This window comes from Loxodonta africana, chromosome 25 (assembly GCF_030014295.1).
Source record: "Loxodonta africana isolate mLoxAfr1 chromosome 25, mLoxAfr1.hap2, whole genome shotgun sequence".
Classification (NCBI taxonomy): Eukaryota; Metazoa; Chordata; class Mammalia; order Proboscidea; family Elephantidae; genus Loxodonta; species Loxodonta africana.
The window spans coordinates 48741183-48761802 of NC_087366.1; positions in this window are offsets into that span (position 1 = coordinate 48741183).

Here is a 20620-nt window from a genome sequence, read left to right on the forward strand (position 1 = left end):
CTGTGGCTATAGCAATTGTTCCAATAAACCCTAGAGTCTGAGCATGGTAAACAAGGTTAGAGAAAGGAACTGGAACGGTAGAAGGAGATTCAGCAGACTGTGCCCTGTAGCGTGTTGGATTATCAGCGAAATGAAATTTAGAATGGGCGCCAGAATTTAGCTTAATGGTCAATTTTGCATAAAGTTTCTTTATTCACTGTGTTTATGAGTATCATTTGGGGTTCTGTGGATGCAAGAATTTGGACGGAAACCAACTCTGTCTAACTTAAGGTCTTTGCTGGAAGTTTATGAAGTAGCTCACAAAGTCAAAGGAAAAGCAGCACCATCAGGACAGCTGTGGGATCTAGGCAGTGAAAACTAACAATCATTTTTTCCAGGTGTCAATGATAGGATAAATCAGCTCCAATATTTTTGGTCCTTGTGTCATTTGATGCAAGAATCAAATTTGAAGGAGGCAATGTCTGCCTTTTCTTTGTAGTAGAGTAAAAAGATCTAAGACTCAGGTATGGACTTCCAGTAGGGAAAAACAAAGTAGGCATTTGAGCCTGCTTTGGTTTGGGGCATTAAGATTTAACTTGGATTCTTTGTTGGAACTTGAGACCAAACTCCAGGTTACTTCACTGTGTCTTTTAGGCACATATTTCTCTTGGGCACCTCATGACAAGAATAGAATTTGGGTATTCCTGGCGTCCTAGCCAAACACTGTTAATATCACACCCTTCAGGTCTGTTTGTACACATTAATTTGTCCATATCTGCTGTGTACAGCTGTTCTCTATCCTGATTGGTTGATGTCCATGCCCTACTGATAGTTCTTTTGATATCTTAAATATCATCCCTTATAGGAGTTCCCGGGTGGTACAAACGGTTAAGTGTGAAGTTACTAACTGCACTAGGGTATCACAGTGGTGGAAGGAGAATTAATCTCCTAAGAAGAATATCTTAGTAATATGTGAGGTGTGAAATTTCCTGAATAAAAATATTACTGAAGAAATAATTAGGTTAGAACACAAATGATCACATTGAATTAAGTATAAGGTATTTACTACTGTAGAAAATTTAAATATATTTTTATACAAAAGCCTGAAAAGATACGAGTTCTTGAAACTTCCTAAAGAATAGATGTTTAAGAGAGTAGCACTCACAAGGTCCATTAAATCTCCAAACAAAGAGACTTGCTTAGTCATCCATTGTATTTCAGTTGTTCTCTGAAATAGAATGAATAACTTACTTGTCCATGCCATCTACCAAATTTCACAAATAAACATATGAATTTACACTGGTGATTTTTAAAGACTTAATGAAATTTGAAATTTCATAAGGAAATTTGGAATTTCCTTATGAAATTTTACAAAAGTGGGAGTATCAGAAAAGTATTTTAAAGCCTCTGTGTATATGGGAGCTTGAGGCCTTGAACTGTTGTATCAAAAATGTGGCCAAATTGTGGCTCTTATTTTGTAGGAGGATTATCCCTGGGAATGTTTACACAGGGGCTGCATGATTCCTGAATTGGGTAACATAATGATTTTTCCAGTTCAGAAATTTTTAGTGCTTGCTGCTTTGAATCCTGTTCCTGCATTCAATAACCATTTATTGAGCTCCAACTCTGCCAGCGCAGAGCAAAATTGAATGAGAGTACAGGCAGTTCCCGAACTACGAACGAGTTTGTTCCTAAATCTGCCGTTAAGTGTAACTTGTACGTAAATCAGAACAGTTAGGTATGGTTCGTATCTAAGGTCAGTTAGTCAAATGTTTGTCTTAGTATATAATGTACCTTTTTATGCACAAAAAATATTAAAGAAGCACTTCCAGATACAGTCAAACATCTTTAACATAATAATAATGTAATAATAATAATGTTTTGATGTGAGTTTGTTATTAAGAACCATTGCATATACCTCGAATTTTCAGTATAATAGGCTTTATGGGGGTTGGTTCCTAACTATTGTTGCGCGTAAGTCAGACATTTGTAACCCGGGGACTGCCTGCAGTCCAGTGGGATCGTGAGACCTCAGAATATTTTACTGGGGTTCTAGCAGAACGTTGTTAAGCTGGTGGAGTTTTTCTTTGTTATGTCACTGTGGGCTTTGGTAGCAGACAGTCTGGGTTCCAGTTTCAGTTCTGCAACTTACTTACTATACCTGTTTCCTCATCTGGAGATAATAATGCTGCCTACCGCAGAGGGGTGTTGTGAGGATTAGACAGGGCCTGGCTCCCACTAAATCTTTGCTCTCATTGTCTGTCCCTCACTGCTGTTGTCTTTCTGCCATCTCTCTGCCCCTTATCAATCATCAGAAAAAAATACACATACCTGGCATTCCGTTCTTTCAGTGCCCTGTCTCTTCTAAGTTAGATAGTTCATCTCAAGCTATATGAATGTGTTAATAAGTGCTATGGAAACCCTATGGGGCAGTTCTACTCTGTCCTATAGGGTCACTATGAGTCGGAATCCACTCGATGGCAACAGGTTTTTTTTTTTTTTTTTTAACGTCACGCTATTTGTTCTAATGGTCTGATCTGCAACTGGTCACGGGGCTGGTGCAGGGCCAGACAGTGTTTAGTTCCATTGTACATGGGGTCACCATGCTTAACGGCAGCTACCAGTAACAGCAACAATACACTTAACAGGAGCTTCCTTGAGAGAGTACTTTCCCATTGAGTCTTACTATGTTTAATAAATATTCTAAAATATGTTTCCATTTATTATTGTGAGAAGTTAGTAAGGGAGAAAAAGGGAAATGAAATAGGAGAAGGTTAGAGAAGAGAAAGGACAAATAGAGGAGAAGAGAGGCAGAACAAGAAGTGTTACAGAAAGAGACTAGTAGAGATGGAAGCAAGGGTGAGGTAGAAACAGAGCAAGAGAGGGGGAAAAAACTAGAGAGAGTAAAGCAAGAGGAGAAAGAATCGTTTGAGTTCTCTAGTTTCACAGAAACTGTGATGCATCTAGCATACCCCCTAGCCTGCAGTCGGTTCTCAATAAATATTTGCTGAATGAGAGACAGAGTGTGTGAAAGAGACAATCACCTCAGCCTAAATTCTAGGGATACTATTACCATCCTATTGTTCATTGAGCTGAGGATTTTACACATTCCTTATCTCTTCTAATGACTTTCCTTTAAAAGGCTAATTTGCTTTTTAGACTATGGTTCATAGAGCCACAATAGTTCTTTATAAGTTAACCTGCAGAGGTTCTACTCTGAATAGAATTACGGCAGCAGCCAGTTAAGGAAAAAAATCATTATTTGAATTTTAGCCTCAGCGCTCAAAGTAATAAGTATTAATACACTAGTGGTCAGGTTAGAGGGCAGTGGCGGGTCAGCGGTAGAATTCTCACCTTCCGTATGGAAACGTGATTCCTGGCCAAAGTACCTCATGTGCGGACACCACCCATCAATCCGTGGAGGCTCGTGTATTGCTATGATGCTGAACAAGTTTCAGGGGAGCTTCCAGACCAATACAGGAAGAAAGGCCTGGTGATCTACTTCCAAAAAAACCAACCAATGAAAACCTATGGATCTCAATGGGGTCACAATGAACCAATTCCACTGTGCATCTGTTGTGCATAGGGTCGCCATGAGTCAATGGCCGACTCGATGGCAGGTAACAACAACGACAAAGCTTTAGATTGTATCCACTTTGTGAAAGATGTTCCTCAACTTGACCTTAACCCAAAGCAGTGGTCAGATTGTTGAAGGCGTTAGGCATCATGGTAGGCTGATGAGGGAGACAGTTTTTGGCAAGTGACATTAGTCTATGGCTGTTCTTGTCCTAACTAGAAGCCAGCAGCGATGACCGTTGGGCTCCACTCCATACAGGCGTTGAGTCAGGGTGAGCCTGGCCTTACAGTGCACTTTGAGAACTCTCTGATCATTAAGGAGCAGGATCTCAAAATACATTCTTGCTTCCATGTCTCAGGTCTAATGGGGCCACGTTAACATCTAGCCCCCAGACACCTCAGAGAGCTTCTGGCTAATCTCTATTCTACCTAGTCAGCTTGTATATCTGGCTTTCCATCTTGGTTTCTGATTTTTATTCCAAGTCCTTGCTAGAACTGGAGTCTATCCCCCTGTTGGCTGAGACTTGGAACCTCTCGCTAGGTTCCTGCCTATATGTTCTCTTTCCACTTCTTTTAGTAACCAATTCCAAAAGATCAACCATTGAAAACCTTGTGGAGCACAGTTCTACTATGACACACACTGGGTCACTATGAGTGGAAGTCGACTTGATGGCAACTAATACTGGTCTCTTCCCACAGCACTGAAGTTGGCTTATTCTTTTTTTCCCGTTGGAAAAGTCCCTTCTGTCTGCTCTGCTCTATGAGTAAGCCAAAACTTACCGCAAAGGCATACTCTAATTCTACTTCTCAGAGAAATTTCTCAACTTCATCACCTCCGAGCAATGAACCTGCCTCTTACAACTAAGAGAACAGTATTAATATTATGATACCTTTTGCTTACAATTCATTTCTTTAGGGATTTGTACAATAAAGTTTGGGCATCATCCACTTGGACCTTGCACTCTGTGCCTGATGCAGATTGTAGGCTTGGTAAATACATATTGATGAATGAAAGAGTGAATGAACTAAATCATCTTAATAATGGGCAAAAAAAGGAGGGGGGTTAGGAACTGTTGCTCCAGTCCTTGTTAATGATTAGCTAATACTTCGGTAGGATAGTTAATTCTATTTTTAGTCTAAGGACAAGATAATAGCTTTATCACTGCCTGCAGCAGTTTGAATCCACCAGGCACCCCTTGGAAACCCTATGGGGCAGTTCTACTCTGTCCCGTAGGGTCACTGTAAGTCGAAATTGGCTCAATGGCAGTGGGTTTGGTTTTTTTTGGTTGTTAAAATTTCTCTTTATGTGCAGAAAATATTTCCTTCTCAGTCATCATGGTATCTTACCCTGTGGCTAGTCGTTAAACAAATCATGCCCTTTTACAAGGCAGGATGAACAAAAATGTATGAATCATTCAGGAAAACTCATCTCCATTGCTGAGAAAATAGTCCGCTAATGATGAATGGTTTATACAGGATAACATTTTATCATTATAAGAGACAAAGATCTGAGGTACAAGTTCAAAGAACGGGAAAATCTAATGTTACAGTCAAGAAAAAGATTTGTCTCTTCTAATATCATTCCAAAGGCCAGGTCATTATGTGAAAATTGATGTTATGCAAAAATGGACGATGACCATATCAGACTGCAAAATGGAGGATGGCTGCATCATTACATAACTGTCAAATTGCCTCATTATATAACAGCCAAATTACATCATTACGTAACCGTCAAACCACTGAGAACCATGGCCTAGCCAAGTTGACATATAACCTTAACCATCACAGCCAGCGCTACTCTCACATCACACCTTGGCATTCATTACTGCCAGCTGTATGTTGTCAATGAGCAAAATAGTCGGATAGTGGAATTTTTACTATTGTTGTAATTGCAAAATGTAGGATAACAAGATAGTCGATAAATGAGGACTGGGTGCATTATTCTCTAGCTTTTTATCCTGGCCTATGCCATGTTGTACCTGAAGACGTGGCTGGAACTAAGTCCCAGGTTCTAATATTTACACAGTCTTTCATGTTGTTGTTTTCTGCGTAGATTTTGTTTGTATTTTATGATTATGATGATCTTTTATTATTTGAGGAAAGCTCCTCTTCAGATCTCACACTTAATTTTCTTGAATTTTCACTTCTCTCTTTTCATGAATGCCTGGGGTATGCCCCAGATACCAACTTATTTGTGGGTTTAAGTCTTGATGCTTTTTATTATTATCATTATTTGGTTTTTTTTTATTATTATTACAAGGGACGTTGCTGACAGTGCCTTGTTTAATTTGGCTTGTAAGTGCTGATGCTGCTATCCTCTGGGTCAGAAAGAGGTCACAGTCTGTTCTAAAACATTATCGCTGGCTTCACCATATGACTGTGAGTTTAATTAGTCCCCCATACTGGTGTGGAAGCACTGAATCTTATTGCTGAATGGGGCCTGAAGAGAATATCTGCTCTGGTCCCCTTACTTTCTGGCAGGTGGGTTCCAAACCATTCAAGAGAGGTAGCTGTTGGAATCAAATTGAAAGGATTATCTTTACAATCTTCAGAGATTACAACTTGACGATTTTTCTTTGTGTCTGATTTAGGCGTTCACCACTCTGATAATTATGTTTCATTTTCTGTCCACATGAAATGAATCCTGTTTTAATAAAAGTGTTGTTTCTGGTTTGTTCTCTATATGGAAAACAATCGACCAACAACAACTTCTATAAGACAATCTTTTCTGTGCTTCAAGGTTATAATTAAGTTATTTTACTTTTCTCTTCTTTTGGTTAGACAGTGGGGCTTAGTCTTCAGTTAACTGCTGTTAGTTTCTCTTACCTTGCTATGAGCTAGGTTAGCAAAGCACTTCAGCACACAGGCTTTAGAATGAAATGCCCCTGGCTTGGAATCCTGACCTTACTAACCAGCTTTATACTCCTGGGAAAGTTACTTAACCTTTCTAATCCTCAGTTTTCCTATATGGAAACGATAATAGTTTCTACTCTATGGAATTGTTAAGCAGATTAAATAAACGTAAAGTCCTTAGTTTAGCGCTTGACATTGTTGTGGTTGTTGTGTGTCATCAAGTCGGTTCTGACTCACAGCAAGTCTGTATGACGGAGTAGAACTGCCCTATAGGATTTCCTAGGCTGACATCTTTATGGGAGCAGCTCGTCAGGTCTTTTCTTCTATGGAGCAGCTGTTAGGTTTGAACACATCACCTTTCGGTTTTAGCAGCCGAGCGCTTTAACCATTACACCTCCAGGGCTCCTTTTAGTGCTTGATAAAGAAGGTGCTTAATAAATGTTAGCTGTTTTTGCAGCTTGACGGCCATTGTGCAACAAAGGACGTGGCTATTTATGCCTCGTTTTCCTAGCCTGACAATCTAAAGTTTTTTATTTTTTCCTCCGCTAATGCAAAAAAAAAAAAAAAAGTTTCAATATTGCAGACAAACACTCTACCTTTCTTGGAGAAAAATATCTTTGCTACGTTATGGTTTAGGAATTTCAAAGTTGTGATATTAGGATTATATGTTTGAGACCACCCCTTTGGGGGCTTCATTTACCTGTCATCAACAAGCTTCCACAGAAGTGGTAGCGTCACTATCTTCTTGCGTAAAATATCTTAGTGGGTCGTTCAACAGGGTCCTGCTTCCTTTGAATCAGGAAGAAGCAATGTTTGCTCTTGGTTCAATGACACAGCTTGCATGACGCGGACAAAGCCCAAGAGAAAGCACAGCACAGTCACTGGTGAGAATAAGCTCTGGGCAGGTGAAGAAGCCCAGCTTTATCTTAACAGGTGGCTTGTGGTTGTACGTCAGGCAACGAAGAAGGATTGAGGGGAGATTTCCGGTTGCTGGGGTTTTAGAAGTTTATCTCTGGAGGCAGATTGAGGTGGTCTTTATAGTGGTAGTAAGGAAAACCATGAGAGCCACATTAGGATTCTGTGGAGTGAGGCATTCCTTTTTTATCCAGGAAATCAGGAACCAGAGTCACTACATGAGGGAGTTGCATCTTGGAAGTGCAACACAATACGGAGCCATATGTAATGACCCAAGTGAGTTGGTAGGGGGCAGGATGAGGTGGGGATGGTTTACAGCAGGGGACTATATTCGGATAAAAGCTGCAGAAACAGAGTTAGAAGGACTGGGGACTCGTTCATCTTTATATTTGAAAAGCATTTATTTAGTACTACTTTTTGCAAGGCAGTGTCCTAGGCAGGGTTGTTATTGTGGACAAGACAGAGTCCTTGATCTTGTAGTTTTCAGGTTGGGGGAGATACAGACAAGTAGGGTGGTAAGTGTTATGCATGGGCAGATCCAGAAGCCTCAGCGAGCATATAATGTGGAACTCAGGGAACGCATCATGGGGAAACTGAGGAAAAGAGTGCTACTCAAATCTACTGCAGGCTCGAAGTTTACTTTTCATCCATTCTGTCATTCAGTTCAGAGAGCTGAAGCTAAGAAACGAACTGGGCACAAGGTGTTATGGAAGTGCTAGGTGGTCTGGCCAAGCCACTTTTTCTAGATATTAGTAAAGTTGGTATAAGAAACCTGTTTTCTATAAATTTGTCAGTGTCTTAACTCTATTTCCCCCCTTAGTTAATCAGTATCATTTCCCTTGTCCTGGCTTAACTGTAAGGAAAAGGGACTTTCTCCTCAACTCATGTTGGGTAAAGATAGATGAGGAAATGGAAAGTAACCAGAGTTTTTTCTCCAAATGATCATATTCTATATTAACTCCCACCATTATTCATCATTAGGTGAGAAAACCTGAAGGCACAAATAAGTTGCATGAGGAAGTGCCTCAAAAGCCCATGGCCTTCACTCCTGTCACATTACCTTCCGCCTCTCAGTCGGCACCTATGGCCTCATGGGGAGTTCCTTACGATCAGCTGACTGAGGAAGAGAAAACTCTGCCTGGTTTACAGAGGGTTCTGTGGGATACTCAGGCACAACTCGAAAGTGAACAGCAGCAGCACTGCAGCCACTTCTGGGACCTCCCTGAAGAACAGTGGTGAAGCAAAATCCCACCAGTGGGCAGAACTCCGAGCAGTGCACCTGATTGTTCACTTTGCTTGCAAGGAGAAATGCCCAAATGTGAAGTCGTATGCTGATTCATGGACTGTGGCCAATGGTTTGGCTGGATAGTAAGGGACTTGGAAGGAACATGATTGGAAAATTGGAGACAACAATGTATGGGGAAGAGGAATGTGGATAGACGTCTCTGGATGGGCCAATGAAGTAAAGATATTTGTGTCCCACATGAATGCTCACCAAAGAGTGACCTCAGCAGAGGAGGCTTTTAACAGTCAAGTGGATAGGATGATGCGTTCTGTGGAAACCAGTCATCTTCTTTCCCCAGCTACTTCCATCATTGCTTAATGGGTTCACGAACAAAGTGGCCACTGTGGCGTGGCAGGGATGGAGGTTATTCATGGGCTCAGCAACCTGGACTTCACTCACTAAGGCTGACTTGGCTACAGCCTCTGCCGAGTGCCTAACCTACCAGCTGCAGAGACCAACAATGAGTCCCCGATATGGCACCATCTCTCGAGGTGAACAGCCAACAACCTGGTAGAAAGTTGATTACACTAGACCACTTCCATCATGGAAAGGTCAGCGTTTTGTTCTTACTAGAATAGACACTGTAGATATGGATTTGCCTTCCCTACACGAAATGCTTCTGTCAAAACTACCATCTGTGGACTTACAGAATGCCTTATCCACTGTCACGATATCCCACACAGCAACACTTCTGATCAAGGGACTCACTTCACAGCAAATACCAAAAAAAACAAAAACAAAAACAAAAACAACCCAGAGCCGTCAAGTCGATTCCGACTCATAGTGACCCTATATGACAGAGTAGAACTGCCCCATAGAGTTTCCAAGGAGTGCCTGGTGGATCCGAACTGCCGACCCTTTGGTTAGCAGCTGTAGCACTTAACCACTATGCCACCAGGGTTTAAATGTGGCAATGGACCCACACTCGTGAAATTCAGTGGTTTTACCATGTTCCCCATCATCCTGAACCAGCTGGATTGAGAGAATGATGGAATGGCTTTCTAAAGACACAATCATGGTACCAGCTAGGTGGCAATACCTTGCAGGGTCGGAGCAGTGCTCTCCAGGAGGCTATATATGCTCTAAACCAGCATCCATGGGGCTGTTTCTCCCATAGAAAGGATTCCTGGGTTCAGGAATCAAGGGGTGGAAATGGGAGCGGCACCACTCACTATTACCCGTAGTAACTCACTCACAAGATTTTTGGTTCCTGTCCCTGTGACTTTATGCTCTGTGGGTCTAGACGTCTTAATTCCAAAGAGAGGCATGCTCGTACCTGGAGACACATCACTGATTCCATTGAACTGGAAGCTAAGAATACCACCTGGCCAATTTGGGCTCCTCATGCCTCTGGAACAGGCAAAGAAAAGAGTTACCCTACTGGCTGGTGTGATTGATCCTGATTGCCAAAAGTAAGTCAGATTGATATTATACAATGGAGGTGAAGAAGGATATGCCTGGAATGCAGGGGATCCTATCCCTTAGGGCATCTCTTAGTACTACCCTGTGGTTAAAGTAAATGGAAAACTATGGTGACCCGATTCCAACATGACTACTAATTGCCCAGACCCTTCAGGAATGAAGGTTTGGGTCACTTCACCGGACAAAGAACCATGGCCAGCTGCGGTGCTTGCTGAGGGCACAAGGAATACAGAGTGGGCAGTGGAAGAAGGTAGTTCTAAACACCAGTTATGACCACGTGACCAGTTGCAGAAACAAGGACTGTAATTGTTATGAGTATTTCTGCTTTGTATGTGTGCATCAAATATTTTTGTTTTCTTTACTTATAAAATACAAGACGCAAACAGTTAGTGCGTTTTCAGTTGTATGTGTGTTCGTTGTATCTTGGTAGGCACAAGTATGACTTCATAATTTTCTCTATTCAGAGATTATGCATGGTTTAAGGAGATGTGTACAGGTGCCAAGTTGACAAGGGGTGGACTGTGATGGTTCAGGTTGTGTGTCAACTTGGCTCAGCTGTGATTCTTAGCAGTTTGGCAGTCGTATGATGTTGTGATCACCTCCATGATGGGATCTGCTGTGAGTAGCCAATCAGCCGAAAGGGAGTTTAATTGGGCATGTGGCCAGCATTGAATATAAGTGGACATTCTGGTAAGGTTCATTGGCTTTTTGCTGGACCCTGCAGCTGGCTCCTGTTCATCTGACCTCTGGTTCTTGGGACTTGAGTTAGCAGCTTACCTGCAGTCTTGCCTGCTGATCTTGGAATTCATTGATCTTTGCAGTCTGTGAGAAAGAACCCTGCTCTGTAACCTGCCAACCTTGGGTTTGCAGTCCCTGCAGCTATGTGAATTAGAAGACGCCTTTATCCTGACCACAGATTTGGGACTTCCCAGCCTCTACAACCACATGAGGCATTTCCTTGATATAAATCTCTGTCTATATATATTCATATCCTTTACTGGTTTTGCTTCTCTAGACAACTCAGCCTAAGACACCATAAGACCTTCCTACAAATAACCCAAAGCAGTTATGGAATTGAATGGGCCCCCATTGTGTTCACTCCTATGCCACCTTAGCACCCATTTATTTATTAATATTTTGGAAAAAATTCATTTAGCTCCTATTACGTGAGCGCACCGTGCAAGGTGTTGACACAAAATTTCCACCTTCATGGAGCTTACATTTTAGTGTAAAAATTCAGACAATAAGCTAACATTTAAATCAATAAATAAACACATAATGTCAGGTAATGATAAATGTTATAAGAAGGCAGGATAAGGTAGAGAACAGTAGGATGGAAGGCTGCCATTTTTAAAAGTATGTCCAGGAAAGGCCTCTCAGATGAAGTGATGTTTGAGCAGAGATTTCAGTGGGCAGAAGAATGTGCTATGTGGACATATAGTGGAAAAATGTTCCAGGAAGAGAATGTTGTTGTTGTTGTTAGGTGCTGTCAAGTCAGTTCTGACTCATAGTGACCCTATGTACAACAGAACAAAATGCTGCCCAGTCCTGCATCATCCTCACAATCATTGCTATGTTTGTGCCCATACACATACTACAGCTACTGTGTCAATTCATCTTGTTGAGGGTCTTCTTCTTTTTAGCTGACCCTCTACTTTACCAAGCATGATGTCCTTCTGCAGGAACTGGTCCCTCCTGATAACAAGTCCAAAGTAAGTGAGACGAAGTCTAGCCATCCTCTCTTCTAAGGAGCATTCTGCTATACTTCTTCCAAGACAGATTTGTTCTTTCTTCTGGCAGTCCATGGCAGAGAATAACAACTTGCAAAGACTCTGAGGCAGGAGAATGTAGTATTTGAGAAATGGCAAGGGGAATAATATGATTGGAAGACAATGAGTTGGGCATTAGGGAGTGGTAGGAGATGAAATCGGAGAGGTAGGCAGGGACAAGATTATGGAGGGCCTTGTAAGCTATGGTAAAATTTCAGATTTTATTCTAAGTAGAATGGGAAGCAATTGGAGGGCTCCAGGATGGGGAGTGAAAGCAGCAGTGGAGGTGATAATAAGTGGTCACACTTGTTTCAATATCTGTACCAGCATCTACTATGGTTGGGCCCCATGCCATCCTGGTTATTCTACCCCTGCTTTCAAAACAAAGTAGACAAAAGTAACATCAAATGTAGGTGTAAAGAGCACAGTCTGACTAAAGTAAATGATGCCACTAAGGAATGCACAAGAGAAAAAGATGTTCGTGCTAAAGAATATGACATTTATAATTTGGCAACATTGTGAGCATCTACCTAAGATACAACTATTGGTCTCCACTTGACAGGAGCAAAGGGAAAGAAGGAAACCAAATTCCCAGAGAAGAAACTAGTCTACAGGGCTAATACCCTACATGAGCCACGGTCTCATCTATCCTGAGACCGGAAGAACTAGATGGTGTCTGGCTACCGCTACCAACTGATCTCATCAGGGCTATAATAGATAGATCTGAATAGAATGGGAGAAAAACACAGAACGGAACTCAAATTCTTAAGAAGTCCAGACTTACAGGACCAGTCGAAACTAGAGGAGTCCCTGAGACCATTGCCTTGAGATACTCTTTCTTTAAACCTTGAACCTAAGCTATCCTCTGAAGTTATCTTCTATCAAGATAACAGATTGGCACAAAAAACAGAGGATATTACCTGTGAGTACAGTGCTGCATTAAAAAAAAAAATCTATATGAGACCAAAGGTCAACAATTACTCAAAAGCAAAGATGAGACGATTTAAGGAGGCAAGGAAGCTAGAGCACTGGAAAAGGAACAACCACAACGCAATTAAGGAGAATGCTGACACATTGTGAAAAATGTAACTAATGTCACTGAACAATTTGTAAAGAAATTGTCAAATGGGACCCTAATTTGGTGTGTAAATCCTCACCAAAAACACGATAAAATATTATTTACAAAAATAGAGTAGACAGATAGATTGGTCGTGGAGGAGGGAAAAAAATGAAGAGTTTTGGTTAGCTCCAAAAAGTTGGGTAGATAATGGTACCATTTACTGAGATGGAGAACTCTGGGGAAGGCTCAGGGAATTTATTTCATTTTTTAAATTAATAGACTTGATTTTTTAGAGAAGTTTTAGGTTCACAGAAAAATTGAGCAGAGGTACAGAGAGCTTCTTCACATCCACCCCTCCACACACACATAGTTTCTCCTATTATTAACATCTTGCATTAGTATGAGTCAGAATCCACTTGACAGCAACGGGTTTGTTTGTTTGTTTGCATTAGTGTGATACATTTGTCGCAATGATGAACCAATATTGATATATGATTATTAACTGAAGTCCATAGTTTACATTAGGGTACACTCTTAGTGCTCTATAAGTCTATGGGTTTTCCACAAACATATAGTGTCATGTATCCACCATTATTGTGTGCTGTTGATTCTGACTCATAGCCACCCTAGAGGACAGAGTAGAACTGTCCCATAGGGTTTTCTAGGCCTAATCTTCACAGGACAGATTGCCAGGTCTTTCTCCCACAAAGTGGCAGGTGGGTGAGCGATTAACCACCGTGCCACCAGGCCTCCACCCACCATTACAGTATCGTATTAAATAGCTTGTCTGCCTCAAGAATCTACTGTGGCCCACCTATTTTCCCTCCCTCTGTTCCCCCAGAAGCCCTGACAACCACTGATCTTTTCACTGTCTTTATAGTTTTGTCTTTTTTCAGAATATCATATATAGTTAAAATCTTCCAGTATGTAGCCTTTTAGGACTAGCTTCTTTCACTCAGCAATATGTATTTAAGTAATGTCTTTTTTGTGTGTGTGTGGCTTGTTAGCTCATTTCTGTTTATCACTGAATAGTACACCATTGTATGGATGTACCAGTTTGTCCATTCACCTGCTGAAGAGCATCTTGGTTGCATCCAATTTTTGGCATATAAATAAAACTGCTATAAACATTTGTGTGCAGGTTTTTAAGTTTTCAACACGTTTAGATAAATATCAAGGAGTGTGATTGCTGAGTTGTATTGTATGGTATTGTATGTATTATATTCGATTGTGTGGATCGTGACAAATTATGGATAACATTTCAAAGAATGGGAATTCCAGAATGCTTAATTGTGTTCATGAGGAACCTAGATCAAGAGGCAGTCATTCAAACAGAAAAAGGGGATACTGTGTGGTTTAAAGTCAGGAAAGGTAAGTATCAGGGTTGTGTCCTTTTACCATACTTATTCAAGCTCTTTGCTGAACAAATAACCCAAGAAGCTGGACTACATGAAGAAGAACAGGGCATCAGGATTGGAGAAAGACTCATCAATAACCTGCGATATGTGGATGACACAACCTTGCTTGCTGAAAGTGAAGAGGACTTGAAGCACTTACTGATGAAGACCAAAGACCACAGCCTTCACTTTGGATTACATCTCAACAAAAAGAAAACAAAGATCCTCACAACTGGACCAATACGCAACATCATGATAAATGAAGAAAAGATTGAAGTTGTCAAGGATTTCATTTTACTTGGATCCACAATCAACACCCATGGAAGCAGCAGTCAAGAAATTAAAAGATGCATTGCATTGGGTAAATCAGCTGCCAAAGACCTCTTTAAAGTATTGAAAAGCAAAGATGTCACCTTGAAGACTAAGGCTCTCCTGACCCAAGCCACGGTATTTTCAATCACTTCATATGTATGGGAGAGCTAGACAATGAATAAGGAAGACCTAAGAAGAATTGACACCTTTGAATTGTGGTGTTGGCGAAGAATATTGAATAAACCCTGGATTACCAAAAGAATGAACAAATCTGTCATGGAAGAAGTATAGCCAGAATGCTTCTTAGAAGCAAGGATGGCGAGACTACTCTCACATACTTTGGACATGCTATCAGGAGGGATCAGTCCCTGAAGACGGACTTTATGCTTGGTAAAGTAGAGGGCCAATGAAATAGAGGAAGACCCTCAACAAGATGGATTGACACAATGGCTGCAACAATGGGCTCAAGCATGGCAACTATTGTGAGGATGACGCAGGACCAGGCAGTGTTTCATTCTGTTGTACGTAGGGTCGCTATTAGTTGGAATTGACTTGATGGCACCTAACAACAAAAACAACAACAGCACTGTATGGTAAGACTATGATTAGCTTTGTAAGAAACTGCCAAACTGTCTTCTAAAGTGGCTGTACCAGTTTGCATTCCTACCAGCAAAAGACCCAGAATAGCCAACACAATATTGAAAAGAACGCTCCACATCCTTGCCATCATATAGTGTTGTTAGTGTTTTAGACTTTAGCCATTCTAATAGGTGTGGAAGGAACCCTGGTGGCACAATGGTTAAGTGCTTGGCTGCTAAAAGAAAGATTGGCAGTTTGAACACATTTGTGGCTCCCCAGGGGAAATACCTGGCAATCTGCTCCCAGGAAGATTACAGCCTAGAAAATCCTATGTAGCAGTTCTTCTCTGTCTTATAGGGTTGCTATGAGTTGAAATGGGCTCGATGGCAGACAACATAGCTGTGCAATTATATTCCATTGTTTTAATTTGCAATTCCCTAATGGCATAAGTGTCAAACATTTTTTCATATTCTCATTTGCTGTCTGTATATCTTCTTTGGTGAAGTGTCCAGATATTTTGCTTATTTTTTAACTGGATTATTTTCTTATTGTTGAGTTTAAAGAGTTTTTTGTATATTTTGGGTATAAGTTCTTTATCAGGTATGTGCTTTGCAAATTTTTTCCCAGCCTGTGACTTGCCTTTTCATTTTCTTGACAGTGTCTTTTGCAGAGCAGATTTTAATTTTAATGAAGTCTCACTTATCAATTTTTTTCTCTTTTTAGAATCAGTTTGTCAATATCCACAAAATAACTGGGATTTTGATTGGGATTGTGTTGAATTTATAGATCAAGACAGGAAGAACTGATCTCTTAATAATATTGAATGTTCCTATCCATGAACATGGACTATCTCTCCATTTATTTAGATCTTTGATTTCTTTCATCAGAGTTTTGTCATTTTTCTCCTATAGATCTTACACTTTTTTTGCTAGATGTATACCTAAATATCTAATAGGTCTTTTTTTTTGGTGGTAATATAAATAATGTTGTGTTTTTAACTGAAAATCTAATTGTTCACTGTTGTTATACAGGAATGCAATTAATTTTTTATGTTAACCTGGTATCCTGCAAGCTTTCTATAATTGCTTATTAGTTCCAAGAGTTTTGCTGTTGTTGTTATTGTTGTTGACTCTTTGGGATTTTATACAAAGACAATCATGTCGTCTGCAAACAAAGACAATTTTATTTCTTCTTTCCCAATCTGTATAATTTTTGTTTTCGTATTGCTTCAGCTAGAACTTCTAGTATGATTTTGAACAGGAATGGTGAAAGGGGCATCCTTGCCTTGTTTCCTATCTTAGGGGGAAATCATTTAGTTTCTCACCATTAAATATGATGTTAGCTGTAGCTTTTTGTAGATGTTCTTTATCGAGTTGAGGAAGTTCCCCTTTATACATAGTTTGCTGAGAGTTTTTATTATGAATGTGTGTTGAATATTGTCAAATGCTTTTCTGCACCTATGGATACGATCATATGATTTTTTTCTTTAGCCTGTTGATGTGATGGATTACATTAATTGAATTTCAAATGTTGAAAAAGTATTGCACTATCTGAAATAAATCCCACTTTGTTGTGGTATATAATTCTTTTTATAAATTGTTGGATTTGATTTGCTAAAATTTCGTTGAGGATTTTTGCATCTATGTTCATGAGAGATATTGGACTGCATTTTTTCTTTTCGTAATGTCTTCGTCTGGTTTTAGGATAATGTTGACCTCATAGAGTGAAATAGGGAGTATTCCCTCTGCTTTTATTTCATGGAAGAGATTGTATAGAATTGATATAATTTTTTCCTTAAATGCTTCGAATTTCCTCAGAATTCACCAATGAAACCATCTGGGCCTCATGATTTCTATTTTGGAAAATTACTCATCATTGATTCAATTTTTAATAAATATAGGCCTATTCAAATTATTTATTCCTTCATGTATAAGTTTTGGTAGCTTGTGTCTTTCAAGGAATTGGCCTATTTTCCCAAGGTTATCAAATTTATTGGCATAGAGTTGTTCATAATATGCCTTTTTATCTTTTTCATTTCCATAGAACCAGCAGTGATGGTCCCTCTTTCATTTCTGATATTAGTAATTTGCATGTTCTCTCTTTTTTTCTTGATTAACCTGGCTAGAGGTTTATCAATTTTATTGATCTCTTCAAGGAACCAGCTTTTGGTTTTGGATCAGGGATTTTTTTTTTTTATCCTTTGTTTTTATGGGAGAGCAGATTAAACTTCTCTTTTGGACATTTTGCCTTTAGACAAGATGTCAAGTAGGCAATTAGAAAGATAAGTCTGCAGTTCAGAGGAAAGGTCCAGAACAAAAACATAAATATGGGAGTTATCAGCATGACTACTGCTACTGCATGACAAATTACCTGAAAACTTAGCAGCTTGAGGCAATCATTTTACTAGGTCCATGGATTCTGTGGGTCAGAAATTCAGAGAAGGCACTGTGGTGAGAGCTTGTCTGTACGCCAAGCTGGGGCCTCCAATGGAAAGATTCCATGGCTGGGGGTGACTTGACAGCTGGGAGCTGGAATCATCCGGAGGCATCTTCCATCCATCATATGTCTGGTTATGATGTCACCTAGGGCTCTTGACCGAATGCCTACACATTTCCTTTATGTGGCTTGGGCATGGCAGCCTTGGGACAGTTGAACTTCTTCTAACAGTTGGACTTCTTACATGGCAGTGCAGGATTCTAGTGACAGTGTTCCAGTGGACAAGGTGAGGCTGCATTGCCTTTTATGACCCAGTGTCAGAAGTTAAATAGTCACTTCTGAGGCATTCTTTTAATTACTAGTGAGTCACTAAAGTTGGCCTAGATTCAAGGCAAGAGGTTATAGACCCAAGCTCTTAATGGGAAAAGTGTTAAAGAATTTACGACCCATTTCTAAAATCATGTAGTATTTAAAGTCTTAAGAGTAGTTGAGATCACCTACACTAATTGGGTATAGACAGAAAAGAGGTTCAAAGGCTGAGCCCTGGGGCAACCCAATGTTTGGAGGTCAAGAGGATAAAGAAGATCCAGCAAAGGAGACTGAGGAGTGACCAGCAAGGTAGGAGTAACCAGGAAAGTGAAGAAGCCAAGTGAAGAAAAGTGCTTTAATTAAGAGGGGTAATCGACACTCTCAGATACTGCCAAAAAGCCAAGCGAGGTGTGGGCTGAGGGTTGAACACTGGCTTTGCTAATGTGCATATCTCTGGTAACCTTCACTAGAGCAGTTTCCAGGGCGTGGTAGGAACGAAAGTCTAACTGGATTCTTCAACTCTTATTTCTTTGGCTGCCAGCCCGTAGGTCCTGGCTATGCCACCTCTACCCCCACCTCAGGGACGAGAGATGCATACTGGCTTAGTGCCCGAGATCAGGATGGTTTGTTTGTTTGCTTTTTAACTTTTCGAGTACTTAAAAAAAGGCAAAATATGAAAAGGGAGGGGTGAAAATTCCTGCTATGTTAAAGCCATTGCCTCTTTAAAACCCATTTATTCATTTGTTTCGAGATAAAACATTTGTTTTGTCAATTTTTTATAGGTTGGGTAAAACTGAACTGTATTGATTAACCCAAACCCAGTCTGGATTGATTATATGTGTGTAAATCCTTGACCTACTTGTCTTCACACTCATTCTTCACCCATTGCTTGCTCTGCTTTGCATCTTGGGGGACAACTCTTGCAGGTTGCCTTTCAGAGGCTCCATGTTAACTGCAAGCGGCAGGAGATTGTAGGTCAGAGTATTCTCCCCTCCCTAAAGAGGACAGCCTCCCCAGTAGCCCTGGTTTTAGCTTCCATTGGCCCAGAGTGGTAGCAGCTTCCTGTTGCCGCTAAACTCTAGGTCACCTCATTCTCCCTTGTTTCCTAAACTCTTCCACCACCTCCCAAGATTAAGTTTCCTTTGATTTAAATACTTGAGTGGTTTTTGTTTTTCTGGTTGAACCCTGATATACATATGTGTTTTGCTCTTGTGCTTTATGTAAATTTCTAATGCTCACATATGTGAATTAGATAAATAAGTATATTCTATTTCTTCCTTGTTATAACAGGAAGGAATTGAGTTTACTCAATTCTGCAGCTCTTTCAGAACTTACTCACATAGTACTTAAAATCATGGGCACTGGCGTCAGGCAGGCCTGGGACTGACTCTTAGCTCTTGTGTCACTAGCTGTGTGATCTTTCACAAGTTATATAAGCTCCCTAAGCCTCAGTTTCCTCATTTATGATATTGAGATGGTAATTTTCCTACTCCATACAGTTATGATGACTGAATAAAGTAATGCGCTCAAATTACCAAGTACAGTATTTACACACTGTAAGTATTCTCTTAATGGAAGCAATGATTAATTTGAAATTCTCCCTTTTCATAATGTAAGCCTTTATGGTTGGTGTTACTCATGTCAGGGGACAGACATGAAGTAATGGGTAGCATTGGCTGGTGTTTTATCCTTAAAACCAGACCAAGCCCATTGCTGTTGAGTCAATTCCGACTCATAGTGACCCTATAGGACAGAGTAGAAGTGCTTCATAGGGTTTTCAAGGAGTGGCTGGTAGATTTGAACTGCTGACCTTTTGGTTAGCAGCTGAGCTCTTAACCACTGTGCCCCCAGGGCTCCATTTCGTCCTTAAACCAAAAAAACAAAAACAAAAACAAAAAAAAACCCATTGCCATCAAGTTGCTTCTGACGCATACAAATCATTCATTTGCAAGGTCAGAATGTACTAGCAGGGCTGAAAGGGGATGTAGTAGGGGTTTCCTATATTCTTGATGCAAGGAGCCCTGGTAGCACAGTGGTTAAGCACTCAGTTGCTAACGGAAATGTTGGCAGTTCAAACCCACCAGGCTCTATACTGGAGAAAAGACCTAGCAATCCACTCCTGTGAAGATTACAGCCTAGGAAATCCTATGCGGGCAGTTCTAGCCTGTCGTGTAGGGTTACGAGGAGTTGGGTTGACTGAACAGCACGCAACAACACTCAATGCTACCATACATTAAGTCCTGCTGTGGCCCTGTTCTCCATCATTGAACCCACATTTGTTCTGGAGTATTTTTTTTTCTATGATATAGCCAAGGTAAGATTGGGGCTGATTGTTATCAATATTAACTGATGGATAGATTCTCCTGCTCTCAGCCCAGAATTGGAGGAGCAGTTGAAGAAAGCAGTATCAGGGGACTAGACTTAATGACTCCTGCCTTGTTCTTTCCACCCTTCTATTTACTTGTCCTCTCCTGTTCTCCTTTTCTGAAGGCTGGATTAATTCCCAGCATCTTCATGAAACTTTCTCTGATTAATTTCAAACAAATTGTGTGTATGCAGCGGTGTACGTCTAACCTCTAGGCCCCTAAGCAGCTTTTCACAAAAAAGACCTCCTCCAGGCTTTCCCCAGGGAATACCCTGCCACGCAGCCTGTGGCCCTCTCCTGCAGGAGCCCCTCAAGCACTGTAGGACTGCTGGAGCTGCGCCTTTCTTTGGCTTAAGACTGGTT